The sequence below is a fragment of the Xenopus laevis genome, chromosome 6S, assembly GCF_017654675.1.
Source record: "Xenopus laevis strain J_2021 chromosome 6S, Xenopus_laevis_v10.1, whole genome shotgun sequence".
Lineage (NCBI taxonomy): Eukaryota > Metazoa > Chordata > Amphibia > Anura > Pipidae > Xenopus > Xenopus laevis.
In genome coordinates, this window is record NC_054382.1 from 44,492,066 (window position 1) to 44,509,201 (window position 17,136).

Sequence of the window (17,136 nt, forward strand, 5' to 3'; positions counted from 1 at the left end):
TATAAGTTTAGAACAGATACAGAAGCGGCGACCCCCCTCCCCAAACTGTTTCAGAAAGACACAAGAAGCTGATGAAAGAGGCTTTAACTTTCAATATTAAAAAAAATTAACTGTATGTAATTGAATAAGGTATTTTTTCTGGTAAAATTCTGAAAACAACTGAACTGAAAAAGTATTGAAAAGTAGAACAACCCCTTTAACTACATAAACTGCCAAAGTCACATATAGAAATAGAATAAATGATACAATTAATGATGCTACAGAACTGCAGACTTTATAGAATACTTGATGTCTCACTATGCCACTCATTGGCATCATTCTTTGTATTTGATAGCTTGATAGAGGGCCAAGGAAGCGCCGAAACTTAACTGCAAAGCCAAGAAAATAATGTAATAAAGGCACTTTTAATTTTAAGATATTGAGTAGTGCTGCTCCTTATTTAATGCTACATATACCAGTGAAAGTGGCTACTGGGGAAACCTGCACTACGACTGAATTTGGAAGCTCATTATGCTGACTACTTGCTGCTGAAGCATCCTCTGTACTAACATCAGTATTGACTAGATTAATAATACCGCTAGAGGAAAATTTAATACAACAAATAAATATTACACAAGCATGTTTGAAAATAATTATTTTATTTATGGACAAAAATAAGGCATTCTTAATTACAGATAACATTTGTAGTTTCCTTTCATGTGTTTGTTGCATATGTTGCGTAACACTGAAACGTTTTGCCGAAACTTTGCTGTGGGTGTCAGCTCCTCCTAGTTATCGAACTGTCAGATTATGTAGGAGGTCCATAGGCTCGTCCTTTCCAAGAGCAGCCATGAATCAGGAGAAGTCTGGAGATTCACAGAAGTCTGGAGATTCACACCCAGGGCCTGTTTGTGAGCAGAGAAAAGTTGGAGAACAGATTTAACATTTAAATGCATGACTTGCTATTAATTTTACCCAAGGAATGTTTTACACTAACAAATATACATACGATTTCTATTCCCCTTCCCTCTCTAATGTTCAGTCTGCTTGTGTACTTCACTATGGAACATTTGTATGAGAGGTCCAGTGTACTTACAAATTATACATGCATTCATTCATATATCAACTACAAGTATATATTTTTCAGGTAATATATATATGTAAAGGGAAAGTTGTGCTCACCACTAATTTTTAAAACCATTAGGCGGGGGTGCAATGAGGCTATGACCACAAAATACAAATAGACAAATACAAGAGTCCTCTGCACTCAACCCATTATCAATATATTTAAGACAGAGACATTTTGTGCATACTGCTTCTGAAAAATGCCTTACCCTTTAAACAAAACAGGGATTGTTTGTCCATATATTGCAATATATTTAAGCTGGCCAATTACGTCAAAGTCATCCCATATCTGGCCAGTCCTATGCTCAATTTTCATCTGATTCATTATGAATTCTATTGCTTTATACAGTTTACAGAGGGACTAAGTTTTACCTGCAACTTACTCGCTGCTTTCAAAGTAAAACTCCCAAACTTGGCTGCCCTTTTATAAGACACCAGTGGGATCACCTGACTATAGCTGAGAAGGGTGGGAGCTATAACATGGAGCTGGTCACTGCTCCTGTATAAACTATAACAAACAAGGGAAAGTTGTGCTCACCACTAATTTTTAAAACCATTAGGTGGGGGTGCAATGATGCTGTGACCACAAAATACATATAGAAAAATACAAGAGTCCTCTGCACTCAACCCATTATCAATATATTTAAGAGAGAGACATTTTGTGCATACTGCTACTGAAAAATGCCTTACCCTTTAAACAAAAAAGGGATTGTTTGTCCATATATTGCAATATATTCAAGCTGACCAACTACGTCAAAGTCATCCCATATCTGGCCAGTCCTATGCTCGATTATCATCTGATTCATTAAGAATTATATTGCTACATTATACATTTTACAAGGGACTAAGTTTTACCTGCAACTTACTAGCTGCTTTCAAAGTAAAACTCCCAAACTTGGCTGCCCAGTGGAGGAACTACCGGGGGAGCAGCGGGGAGCGAGCGGACCAGGGCCTGCACCCCCTCTAGTTACGTTACTGCCTAGCGCAACACTATTGCAAGCCACATATGAACAAAATTGTCAGCGGGTCCTTTCACTTTGCTCCAGAACCATCTTAGAGTAAATGAAAGGGCCGTGGGGCACCCTGTATGCACAACAAATGCACACCGCATCAATTTCAGATGACCACCGCAACAACATAAAGCACTATATAAACCTAAATAAAACACCCTATGCATGTAAATTTATTCTTAGCGACTATAACTCTATAAAAGTTCGTAAGCAATATTCTGAAAAATGACATGAAAACATAGCAAGGCAAATAAGAATCTAGTAATTGCAAACACATAAAACAGCAATTTCTAAAACAATAAAGGAAACACAATAATGAAAATCTAGAAACTTTTTGGCCTTCTGAAAAATTGTGCGACTGTAGACCTAGTGCAACACTATTGCAAGACACAAGTGAACAAAATTGTCAGCGGGTCCCTTCACCTTGCTCCAAAATGATCCTAGAGCAAAGTAAAAGGGCCTTGGGGCAACCTGTGTGCAAAGCAAATGCCTAAGGCACACACGTCGCCCCCGCCAACGCCACCTCTCTCTGCCCCAGTATGTTCACTACCTGCAATACTGTCTACTACACCCAATTCCACACCGCATCAATTTCAGATGACCACCGCAACAACATAAAGCACCATATAAACCTCAATAAAAAACCCGATGCATGTAAATTCATTCTTAGCGACTATAACTCTATAACGTTCTTAAGCAATATTCTGAAAAACGACATGAAAACATAGCAAGGCAAATAAGAATCTAGTAATTGCAAACACATAAAACAGCAATTTCTAAAACAATAAAGGAAACACAATAATGAAAATCTAGAGAATTTTTGGCCTTCTGAAAAACTGTGCGACTGTAGACATAGTGCAACACTATTGCAAGACACAAGTGAACAAAATTGTCAGCGGGTCCCTTCACCTTGCTCCAAAATGATCCTAGAGCAAAGTAAAAGGGCCGTGGGGCAACCTGTGTGCAAAGCAAATGCCTAAGGCACACACGTCGCCCCCGCCAACGCCACCTCTCTCCGCCCCAGTATGTTCACTACCTGCAATACTGTCTACTGCACCCAATTCCACACCGCATCAATTTCAGATGACCACTGCAACAACATAAAGCACTATAAACCTCAATAAAACACCCAATGCATGTAAATTCATTCTTAGCGACTATAACTCTATAACGTTCTTAAGCAATATTCTGAAAAACGACATGAAAACATAGCAAGGCAAATAAGAATCTAGTAATTGCAAACACATAAAACAGCAATTTCTAAAACAATAAAGGAAACACAATAATGAAAAGCTAGAAAATTTTTGGCCTTCTGAAAAACTGTGCGACTGTAGACCTAGTGCAACACTATTGCAAGACACAAGTGAACAAAATTGTCAGCGGGTCCCTTCACCTTGCTCCAAAATGATCCTAGAGTAAAGTAAAAGGGCCTTGGGGCAACCTGTGTGCAAAGCAAATGCCTATGGCACACACGTCGCCCCTGCCAACGCCACCTCTCTCTGCCCCAGTATGTTCACTACCTGCAATACTGTCTACTGCACCCAATTCCACACCGCATCAATTTCAGATGACCACCGCAACAACATAAAGCACTATATAAACCTCAATAAAACACCCGATGCATGTAAATTCATTCTTAGCGACTATAACTCTATAACGTTCTTAAGCAATATTCTGAAAAACGACATGAAAACATAGCAAGGCAAATAAGAATCTAGTAATTGCAAACACATAAAACAGCAATTTCTAAAACAATAAAGGAAACACAATAATGAAAATCTAGAAACTTTTTGGCCTTCTGAAAAACTGTGCGACTGTAGACCTAGTGCAACACTATTGCAAGACACAAGTGAACAAAATTGTCAGCGGGTCCCTTCACCTTGCTCCAAAATGATCCTAGAGTAAAGTAAAAGGGCCGTGGGGCAACCTGTGTGCAAAGCAAATGCCTAAGGCACACACGTCGCCCCCTGCCAACGCCACCTCTCTCTGCCCCAGTATGTTCACTACCTGCAATACTGTCTACTGCACCCAATTCCACACCGCATCAATTTCAGATGACCACCGCAACAACATAAAGCACTATATAAACCTCAATAAAACACCCAATGCATGTAAATTCATTCTTAGCGACTATAACTCTATAACGTTCTTAAGCAATATTCTGAAAAACGACATGAAAACATAGCAAGGGAAATAAGAATCTAGTAATTGCAAACACATAAAACAGCAATTTCTAAAACAATAAAGGAAACACAATAATGAAAATCTAGAGAATTTTTGGCCTTCTGAAAAACTGTGCGACTGTAGACTAGTGCAACACTATTGCAAGACACAAGTGAACAAAATTGTCAGCGGGTCCCTTCACCTTGCTCCAAAATGATCCTAGAGCAAAGTAAAAGGGCCGTGGGGCAACCTGTGTGCAAAGCAAATGCCTAAGGCACACACGTCGCCCCCGCCAACGCCACCTCTCTCCGCCCCAGTATGTTCACTACCTGCAATACTGTCTACTGCACCCAATTCCACACCGCATCAATTTCAGATGACCACCGCAACAACATAAAGCACTATATAAACCTCAATAAAACACCCAATGCATGTAAATTCATTCTTAGCGACTATAACTCTATAACGTTCTTAAGCAATATTCTGAAAAACGACATGAAAACATAGCAAGGCAAATAAGAATCTAGTAATTGCAAACACATAAAACAGCAATTTCTAAAACAATAAAGGAAACACAATAATGAAAAGCTAGAAAATTTTTGGCCTTCTGAAAAACTGTGCGAATGTAGACCTAGTGCAACACTATTGCAAGACACAAGTGAACAAAATTGTCAGCGGGTCCCTTCACCTTGCTCCAAAATGATCCTAGAGTAAAGTAAAAGGGCCTTGGGGCAACCTGTGTGCAAAGCAAATGCCTATGGCACACACGTCGCCCCCGCCAACGCCACCTCTCTCCGCCCCAGTATGTTCACTACCTGCAATACTGTCTACTGCACCCAATTCCACACCGCATCAATTTCAGATGACCACCGCAACAACATAAAGCACTATATAAACCTCAATAAAACACCCGATGCATGTAAATTCATTCTTAGCGACTATAACTCTATAACGTTCTTAAGCAATATTCTGAAAAACGACATGAAAACATAGCAAGGCAAATAAGAATCTAGTAATTGCAAACACATAAAACAGCAATTTCTAAACAATAAAGGAAACACAATAATGAAAATCTAGAAAATTTTTGGCCTTCTGAAAACTGTGCGACTGTAGACCTAGTGCAACACTATTGCAAGACACAAGTGAACAAAATTGTCAGCGGGTCCCTTCACCTTGCTCCAAAATGATCCTAGAGCAAAGTAAAAGGGCCGTGGGGCAACCTGTGTGCAAAGCAAATGCCTAAGGCACACACGTCGCCCCGCCAACGCCACCTCTCTCCGCCCCAGTATGTTCACTACCTGCAATACTGTCTACTGCACCCAATTCCACACCGCATCAATTTCAGATGACCACTGCAACAACATAAAGCACTATATAAACCTCAATAAAACACCCAATGCATGTAAATTCATTCTTAGCGACTATAACTCTATAACGTTCTTAAGCAATATTCTGAAAAACGACATGAAAACATAGCAAGGCAAATAAGAATCTAGTAATTGCAAACACATAAAACAGCAATTTCTAAAACAATAAAGGAAACACAATAATGAAAAGCTAGAAAATTTTTGGCCTTCTGAAAAACTGTGCGAATGTAGACCTAGTGCAACACTATTGCAAGACACAAGTGAACAAAATTGTCAGCGGGTCCCTTCACCTTGCTCCAAAATGATCCTAGAGTAAAGTAAAAGGGCCGTGGGGCAACCTGTGTGCAAAGCAAATGCCTAAGGCACACACGTCGCCCCCGCCAACGCCACCTCTCTCCGCCCCAGTATGTTCACTACCTGCAATACTGTCTACTGCACCCAATTCCACACCGCATCAATTTCAGATGACCACCGCAACAACATAAAGCACTATAAACCTCAATAAAACACCCAATGCATGTAAATTCATTCTTAGCGACTATAACTCTATAACGTTCTTAAGCAATATTCTGAAAAACGACATGAAAACATAGCAAGGCAAATAAGAATCTAGTAATTGCAAACACATAAAACAGCAATTTCTAAAACAATAAAGGAAACACAATAATGAAAATCTAGAAAATTTTTGGCCTTCTGAAAAACTGTGCGACTGTAGACCTAGTGCAACACTATTGCAAGACACAAGTGAACAAAATTGTCAGCGGGTCCCTTCACCTTGCTCCAAAATGATCCTAGAGCAAAGTAAAAGGGCCTTGGGGCAACCTGTGTGCAAAGCAAATGCCTAAGGCACACACGTCGCCCCCGCCAACGCCACCTCTCTCCGCCCCAGTATGTTCACTACCTGCAATACTGTCTACTGCACCCAATTCCACACCGCATCAATTTCAGATGACCACCGCAACAACATAAAGCACTATAAACCTCCATAAAACACCCAATGCATGTAAATTCATTCTTAGCGACTATAACTCTATAACGTTCTTAAGCAATATTCTGAAAAACGACATGAAAACATAGCAAGGCAAATAAGAATCTAGTAATTGCAAACACATAAAACAGCAATTTCTAAAACAATAAAGGAAACACAATAATGAAAATCTAGAAACTTTTTGGCCTTCTGAAAAACTTGTGCGACTGTAGACCTAGTGCAACACTATTGCAAGACACAAGTGAACAAAATTGTCAGCGGGTCCCTTCACCTTGCTCCAAAATGATCCTAGAGCAAAGTAAAAGGGCCTTGGGGCAACCTGTGTGCAAAGCAAATGCCTAAGGCACACACGTCGCCCCCGCCAACGCCACCTCTCTCCGCCCCAGTATGTTCACTACCTGCAATACTGTCTACTGCACCCAATTCCACACCGCATCAATTTCAGATGACCACCGCAACAACATAAAGCACTATAAACCTCAATAAAACACCCAATGCATGTAAATTCATTCTTAGCGACTATAACTCTATAACGTTCTTAAGCAATATTCTGAAAAACAACATGAAAACATAGCAAGGCAAATAAGAATCTAGTAATTGCAAACACATAAAACAGCAATTTCTAAAACAATAAAGGAAACACAATAATGAAAATCTAGAAAATTTTTGGCCTTCTGAAAAACTGTGCGACTGTAGACCTAGTGCAACACTATTGCAAGACACAAGTGAACAAAATTGTCAGCGGGTCCCTTCACCTTGCTCCAAAATGATCCTAGAGTAAAGTAAAAGGGCCGTGGGGCAACCTGTGTGCAAAGCAAATGCCTAAGGCACACACGTCGCCCCCGCCAACGCCACCTCTCTCCGCCCCAGTATGTTCACTACCTGCAATACTGTCTACTGCACCCAATTCCACACCGCATCAATTTCAGATGACCACCGCAACAACATAAAGCACTATATAAACCTCAATAAAACACCCAATGCATGTAAATTCATTCTTAGCGACTATAACTCTATAACGTTCTTAAGCAATATTCTGAAAAACGACATGAAACATAGCAAGGCAAATAAGAATCTAGTAATTGCAAACACATAAAACAGCAATTTCTAAAACAATAAAGGAAACACAATAATGAAAATCTAGAAAATTTTTGGCCTTCTGAAAAACTGTGCGACTGTAGACCTAGTGCAACACTATTGCAAGACACAAGTGAACAAAATTGTCAGCGGGTCCCTTCACCTTGCTCCAAAATGATCCTAGAGCAAAGTAAAAGGGCCGTGGGGCAACCTGTGTGCAAAGCAAATGCCTAAGGCACACACGTCGCCCCCGCCAACGCCACCTCTCTCCGCCCCAGTATGTTCACTACCTGCAATACTGTCTACTGCACCCAATTCCACACCGCATCAATTTCAGATGACCACTGCAACAACATAAAGCACTATAAACCTCAATAAAACACCCAATGCATGTAAATTCATTCTTAGCGACTATAACTCTATAACGTTCTTAAGCAATATTCTGAAAAACGACATGAAAACATAGCAAGGCAAATAAGAATCTAGTAATTGCAAACACATAAAACAGCAATTTCTAAAACAATAAAGGAAACACAATAATGAAAATCTAGAAAATTTTTGGCCTTCTGAAAAACTGTGCGACTGTAGACCTAGTGCAACACTATTGCAAGACACAAGTGAACAAAATTGTCAGCGGGTCCCTTCACCTTGCTCCAAAATGATCCTAGAGCAAAGTAAAAGGGCCTGGGGCAACCTGTGTGCAAAGCAAATGCCTAAGGCACACACGTCGCCCCCGCCAACGCCACCTCTCTCCGCCCCAGTATGTTCACTACCTGCAATACTGTCTACTGCACCCAATTCCACACCGCATCAATTTCAGATGACCACCGCAACAACATAAAGCACTATAAACCTCAATAAAACACCCAATGCATGTAAATTCATTCTTAGCGACTATAACTCTATAACGTTCTTAAGCAATATTCTGAAAAACGACATGAAAACATAGCAAGGCAAATAAGAATCTAGTAATTGCAAACACATAAAACAGCAATTTCTAAAACAATAAAGGAAACACAATAATGAAAAGCTAGAAAATTTTGGCCTTCTGAAAAACTGTGCGAATGTAGACCTAGTGCAACACTATTGCAAGACACAAGTGAACAAAATTGTCAGCGGGTCCCTTCACCTTGCTCCAAAATGATCCTAGAGCAAAGTAAAAGGGCCGTGGGGCAACCTGTGTGCAAAGCAAATGCCTAAGGCACACACGTCGCCCCCGCCAACGCCACCTCTCTCCGCCCCAGTATGTTCACTACCTGCAATACTGTCTACTGCACCCAATTCCACACCGCATCAATTTCAGATGACCACTGCAACAACATAAAGCACTATAAACCTCAATAAAACACCCAATGCATGTAAATTCATTCTTAGCGACTATAACTCTATAACGTTCTTAAGCAATATTCTGAAAAACGACATGAAAACATAGCAAGGCAAATAAGAATCTAGTAATTGCAAACACATAAAACAGCAATTTCTAAAACAATAAAGGAAACACAATAATGAAAAGCTAGAAAATTTTTGGCCTTCTGAAAAACTGTGCGAATGTAGACCTAGTGCAACACTATTGCAAGACACAAGTGAACAAAATTGTCAGCGGGTCCCTTCACCTTGCTCCAAAATGATCCTAGAGTAAAGTAAAAGGGCCGTGGGGCAACCTGTGTGCAAAGCAAATGCCTAAGGCACACACGTCGCCCCCGCCAACGCCACCTCTCTCCGCCCCAGTATGTTCACTACCTGCAATACTGTCTACTGCACCCAATTCCACACCGCATCAATTTCAGATGACCACTGCAACAACATAAAGCACTATAAACCTCAATAAAACACCCAATGCATGTAAATTCATTCTTAGCGACTATAACTCTATAACGTTCTTAAGCAATATTCTGAAAAACGACATGAAAACATAGCAAGGCAAATAAGAATCTAGTAATTGCAAACACATAAAACAGCAATTTCTAAAACAATAAAGGAAACACAATAATGAAAAGCTAGAAATTTTTGGCCTTCTGAAAAACTGTGCGAATGTAGACCTAGTGCAACACTATTGCAAGACACAAGTGAACAAAATTGTCAGCGGGTCCCTTCACCTTGCTCCAAAATGATCCTAGAGTAAAGTAAAAGGGCCTTGGGGCAACCTGTGTGCATAGCAAATGCCTATGGCACACACGTCGCCCCTGCCAACGCCACCTCTCTCTGCCCCAGTATGTTCACTACCTGCAATACTGTCTACTGCACCCAATTCCACACCGCATCAATTTCAGATGACCACCGCAACAACATAAAGCACTATATAAACCTCAATAAAACACCCGATGCATGTAAATTCATTCTTAGCGACTATAACTCTATAACGTTCTTAAGCAATATTCTGAAAAACGACATGAAAACATAGCAAGGCAAATAAGAATCTAGTAATTGCAAACACATAAAACAGCAATTTCTAAAACAATAAAGGAAACACAATAATGAAAATCTAGAGAATTTTTGGCCTTCTGAAAAACTGTGCGACTGTAGACCTAGTGCAACACTATTGCAAGACACAAGTGAACAAAATTGTCAGCGGGTCCCTTCACCTTGCTCCAAAATGATCCTAGAGCAAAGTAAAAGGGCCGTGGGGCAACCTGTGTGCAAAGCAAATGCCTAAGGCACACACGTCGCCCCCGCCAACGCCACCTCTCTCCGCCCCAGTATGTTCACTACCTGCAATACTGTCTACTGCACCCAATTCCACACCGCATCAATTTCAGATGACCACTGCAACAACATAAAGCACTATAAACCTCAATAAAACACCCAATGCATGTAAATTCATTCTTAGCGACTATAACTCTATAACGTTCTTAAGCAATATTCTGAAAAACGACATGAAAACATAGCAAGGCAAATAAGAATCTAGTAATTGCAAACACATAAAACAGCAATTTCTAAAACAATAAAGGAAACACAATAATGAAAATCTAGAAATTTTTGGCCTTCTGAAAACTGTGGCGACTGTAGACCTAGTGCAACACTATTGCAAGACACAAGTGAACAAAATTGTCAGCGGGTCCCTTCACCTTGCTCCAAAATGATCCTAGAGCAAAGTAAAAGGGCCGTGGGGCAACCTGTGTGCAAAGCAAATGCCTAAGGCACACACGTCGCCCCCGCCAACGCCACCTCTCTCCGCCCCAGTATGTTCACTACCTGCAATACTGTCTACTGCACCCAATTCCACACCGCATCAATTTCAGATGACCACTGCAACAACATAAAGCACTATAAACCTCAATAAAACACCCAATGCATGTAAATTCATTCTTAGCGACTATAACTCTATAACGTTCTTAAGCAATATTCTGAAAAACGACATGAAAACATAGCAAGGCAAATAAGAATCTAGTAATTGCAAACACATAAAACAGCAATTTCTAAAACAATAAAGGAAACACAATAATGAAAATCTAGAAATTTTTGGCCTTCTGAAAAACTGTGCGACTGTAGACATAGTGCAACACTATTGCAAGACACAAGTGAACAAAATTGTCAGCGGGTCCCTTCACCTTGCTCCAAAATGATCCTAGAGCAAAGTAAAAGGGCCGTGGGGCAACCTGTGTGCAAAGCAAATGCCTAAGGCACACACGTCGCCCCCGCCAACGCCACCTCTCTCCGCCCCAGTATGTTCACTACCTGCAATACTGTCTACTGCACCCAATTCCACACCGCATCAATTTCAGATGACCACTGCAAACAACATAAAGCACTATAAACCTCAATAAAACACCCAATGCATGTAAATTCATTCTTAGCGACTATAACTCTATAAACGTTCTTAAGCAATATTCTGAAAAACGACATGAAAACATAGCAAGGCAAATAAGAATCTAGTAATTGCAAACACATAAAACAGCAATTTCTAAAACAATAAAGGAAACACAATAATGAAAATCTAGAAAATTTTGGCCTTCTGAAAAACTGTGCGACTGTAGACCTAGTGCAACACTATTGCAAGACACAAGTGAACAAAATTGTCAGCGGGTCCCTTCACCTTGCTCCAAAATGATCCTAGAGCAAAGTAAAAGGGCCGTGGGGCAACCTGTGTGCAAAGCAAATGCCTAAGGCACACACGTCGCCCCCGCCAACGCCACCTCTCTCCGCCCCAGTATGTTCACTACCCTGCAATACTGTCTACTGCACCCAATTCCACACCGCATCAATTTCAGATGACCACTGCAACAACATAAAGCACTATAAACCTCAATAAAACACCCAATGCATGTAAATTCATTCTTAGCGACTATAACTCTATAACGTTCTTAAGCAATATTCTGAAAAACGACATGAAAACATAGCAAGGCAAATAAGAATCTAGTAATTGCAAACACATAAAACAGCAATTTCTAAAACAATAAAGGAAACACAATAATGAAAATCTAGAAATTTTTGGCCTTCTGAAAAACTGTGCGACTGTAGACATAGTGCAACACTATTGCAAGACACAAGTGAACAAAATTGTCAGCGGGTCCCTTCACCTTGCTCCAAAATGATCCTAGAGCAAAGTAAAAGGGCCGTGGGGCAACCTGTGTGCAAAGCAAATGCCTAAGGCACACACGTCGCCCCGCCAACGCCACCTCTCTCCGCCCCAGTATGTTCACTACCTGCAATACTGTCTACTGCACCCAATTCCACACCGCATCAATTTCAGATGACCACTGCAACAACATAAAGCACTATAAACCTCAATAAAACACCCGATGCATGTAAATTCATTCTTAGCGACTATAACTCTATAACGTTCTTAAGCAATATTCTGAAAAACGACATGAAAACATAGCAAGGCAAATAAGAATCTAGTAATTGCAAACACATAAAACAGCAATTTCTAAAACAATACAGGAAACACAATAATGAAAAGCTAGAAAATTCTGGCCTTCTGAAAACTTGTGCGAATGTAGACCTAGCGCAACACTATTGCAAGACACAAGTGAACAAAATTGTCAGCGGGTCCCTTCACCTTGCTCCAAAATGATCCTAGAGCAAAGTAAAAGGGCCGTGGGGCAACCTGTGTGCAAAGCAAATGCCTAAGGCACACACGTCGCCCCCGCCAACGCCACCTCTCTCCGCCCCAGTATGTTCACTACCTGCAATACTGTCTACTGCACCCAATTCCACACCGCATCAATTTCAGATGACCACTGCAACAACATAAAGCACTATAAACCTCAATAAAACACCCAATGCATGTAAATTCATTCTTAGCGACTATAACTCTATAACGTTCTTAAGCAATATTCTGAAAAACGACATGAAAACATAGCAAGGCAAATAAGAATCTAGTAATTGCAAACACATAAAACAGCAATTTCTAAAACAATAAAGGAAACACAATAATGAAAATCTAGAAAATTTTTGGCCTTCTGAAAAACTGTGCGACTGTAGACCTAGTGCAACACTATTGCAAGACACAAGTGAACAAAATTGTCAGCGGGTCCCTTCACCTTGCTCCAAAATGATCCTAGAGCAAAGTAAAAGGGCCATGGGGCAACCTGTGTGCAAAGCAAATGCCTAAGGCACACACGTCGCCCCCGCCAACGCCACCTCTCTCCGCCCCAGTATGTTCACTACCTGCAATACTGTCTACTGCACCCAATTCCACACCGCATCAATTTCAGATGACCACCGCAACAACATAAAGCACTATAAACCTCAATAAAACACCCAATGCATGTAAATTCATTCTTAGCGACTATAACTCTATAACGTTCTTAAGCAACATTCTGAAAAACAACATGAAAAAATAGCAAGGCAAATAAGAATCTAGTAATTGCAAACACATAAAACAGCAATTTCTAAAACAATACAGGAAACACAATAATGAAAATCTAGAAAAGATTCCGCCTTCTGAAAACTTGGTGCGACTGTAGAACTAGCGCAACACTATTGCAAGACTTAAGTGAACAAAATTGTCAGCGGGTCCCTTCACCTTGCTCCAAAATGATCCTAGAGCAAAGTAAAAGGGCCGTGGGGCAACCTGTGTGCAAAGCAAATGCCTAAGGCACCACACGTCGCCCCCGCCAACGCCACCTCTCTCCGCCCCAGTATGTTCACTACCTGCAATACTGTCTACTGCACCCAATTCCACACCGCATCAATTTCAGATGACCACTGCAACAACATAAAGCACTATAAACCTCAATAAAACACCCAATGCATGTAAATTCATTCTTAGCGACTATAACTCTATAACGTTCTTAAGCAATATTCTGAAAAACGACATGAAAACATAGCAAGGCAAATAAGAATCTAGTAATTGCAAACACATAAAACAGCAATTTCTAAAACAATAAAGGAAACACAATAATGAAAATCTAGAAATTTTTGGCCTTCTGAAAAACTGGTGCGACTGTAGACCTAGTGCAACACTATTGCAAGACACAAGTTGAACAAAATTGTCAGCAGGGTCCCTTCACCTTGCTCCAAAATGATCCTAGAGCAAAGTAAAAGGGCCGTGGGGGCAACCTGTGTGCAAAGCAAATGCCTAAGGCACACACGTCGCCCCCGCCAAACGCCACCTCTCTCCGCCCCAGTATGTTCACTACCTGCAATACTGTCTACTGCCACCAATTCCACACCGCATCAATTTCAGATGACCACCGCAACAACATAAAGCACTATAAACCTCAATAAAACACCCAATGCATGTAAATTCATTCTTAGCGACTATAACTCTATAACGTTCTTAAGCAATATTCTGAAAAACGACATGAAAACATAGCAAGGCAAATAAGAATCTAGTAATTGCAAACACATAAAACAGCAATTTCTAAAACAATAAAGGAAACACAATAATGAAAAGCTAGAAAATTTTTGGCCTTCTGAAAAACTGTGCGAATGTAGACCTAGCTGCAACACTATTGCAGACACAAGTGAACAAAATTGTCAGCGGGTCCCTTCACCTTGCCTCCAAAATGATCCTAGGCAAAGTAAAAGGGCCGGTGGGGCAACCTGTGTGCAAAGCAAATGCCTAAGGCACACACGTCGCCCCCGCCAACGCCACCTCTCTCCGCCCCAGTATGTTCACTACCTGCAATACTGTCTACTGCACCCAATTCCACACCGCATCAATTTCAGATGACCACCGCAACAACATAAAGCACTATAAACCTCAATAAAACACCCAATGCATGTAAATTCATTCTTAGCGACTATAACTCTATAACGTTCTTAAGAACATTCTGAAAAACGACATGAAAACATAGCAAGGCAAAATAAGAATCTAGTAATTGCAAACACATAAAACAGCAATTTCTAAAACAATAAAGGAAACACAATAATGAAAAGCTAGAAAATTTTGGCCTTCTGAAAACTTGTGCGGACTGTAGACCTAGTGCAACACTATTGCAAGACACAAGTGAACAAATTGTCAGCGGGTCCCTTCACCTTGCTCCAAAATGATCCTAGAGCAAAGTAAAAGGGCCGTGGGGCAACCTGTGGTGCAAAGCAAATGCCTAAGGCACACACGTCGCCCCCGCCAACGCCACCTCTCTCCGCCCCAGTATGTTCACTACCTGCAATACTGTCTACTGCACCATTCCACACCGCATCAATTTCAGATGACCACCGCAACAACATAAAGCACTATAAACCTCAATAAAACACCCAATGCATGTAAATTCATTCTTAGCGACTATAACTCTATAACGTTCTTAAGCAATATTCTGAAAAACGACATGAAAAACATAGCAAGGCAAATAAGAATCTAGTAATTGCAAACACATAAAACAGCAATTTCTAAAACAATAAAGGAAACACAATAATGAAAATCTAGAAAATTTTTGGCCTTCTGAAAAACTGTGCGACTGTAGACCTAGCTGCAACACTATTGCAAGACACAAGTGAACAAAATTGTCAGCGGGGTCCCTTCACCTTGCTCCAAAATGATCCTAGAGCAAAGTAAAAGGGCCGTGGGGCAACCTGTGTGCAAAGCAAATGCCTAAGGCACACACGTCGCCCCCGCCAACGCCACCTCTCTCCGCCCCAGTATGTTCACTACCTGCCAATACTGTCTACTGCACCCAATTCCACACCGCATCAATTTCAGGATGACCACCGCAACACATAAAGCACATATAAACCTCAATAAAACACCCAATGCATGTAAATTCATTCTTAGCGGACTATAACTCTATAACGTTCTTAAGCAATATTCTGAAAAACGACATGAAACAATAGCAAGGCAAATAAGAATCTAGTAATTGCAAACACATAAAACAGCAATTTCTAAAACAATAAAGGGAAACACAATAATGAAAATCTAGAAAATTTTTGGCCTTTCTGAAAAACTGTGCGACTGTAGACCTAGTGCAACACTATTGCAAGACACAAGTGAACAAAATTGTCAGCGGGTCCCTTCACCTTGCTCCAAAATGATCCTAGAGCAAAGTAAAAGGGCCTTGGGGCAACCTGTGTGCAAAGCAAAATGCCTAAGGCAACACGTCGCTCCGCCAACGCCACCTCTCTCCGCCCCAGTATGTTCACTACCTGCCCAATACTGTCTACTGCACCCAATTCCACACCGCATCAATTTCAGATGACCACCGCAACAACATAAGCACCATATAAACCTCAATAAAACACCCAATGCATGTAAATTCATTCTTTAGCGACTATAACTCTATAACGTTCTTAAGCAATATTCTGAAAAACGACATGAAAACATAGCAAGGCAAATAAGAATCTAGTAATTGCAAACACATAAAACAGCAATTTCTAAAACAATAAAGGAAACACAATAATGAAAAGCTAGAAATTTTGGCCTTCTGAAAACTGTGCGACTGTAGACCTAGTGCAACACTATTGCAAGACACAAGTGAACAAAATTGTCAGCGGGTCCCTTCACCTTGCTCCAAAATGATCCTAGAGCAAAGTAAAAGGGCCTTGGGGGCAACCTGTGTGCAAAGCAAATGCCTAATGGCACACACGTCGCCCCCGCCAACGCCACCTCTCTCCGCCCCAGTATGTTCACTACCTGCAATACTGTCTACTGCACCCAATTCCACACCGCATCAATTTCAGATGACCACCGCAAACAACATAAAGCACCATATAAACCTCAATAAAACACCCGATGCATGTAAATTCATTCTTAGCGACTATAACTCTATAACGTTCTTAAGCAATATTCTGAAAAAACAACATGAAAACATAGCAAGGCAAATAAGAATCTAGTAATTGCAAACACATTAAAACAGGCAATTTCTAAAACAATAAAGGAAACACAATAATGAAAATCTAGAGAATTTTTGGCCCTCTGAAAAACTGTGCGACTGTAGACCTAGTGCAACACTATTGCAAGACACAAGTGAACAAAATTGTCAGCGGGTCCCTTCACCTTGCTCCAAAATGATCCTAGAGTAAAGTAAAAGGGCCTGGGGCAACCTGT

The 17,136-nt window shown here is 40.7% G+C and overlaps 1 long non-coding RNA gene across 2 annotated transcripts in view; it reads right to left on the reverse strand.

The window, feature by feature from the left end:
• Positions 1-621: 621 nt before the first annotated feature.
• The window catches only part of LOC121395038, a 25,538-nt gene continuing 9,023 nt past the window's right edge, over positions 622-17,136 (reverse strand). For both annotated transcript variants that reach the window (XR_005962199.1, XR_005962200.1), the window contains exon 3: positions 622-884. This is a non-coding gene — a long non-coding RNA (uncharacterized LOC121395038). The remainder of the gene's footprint in view (positions 885-17,136) is intronic.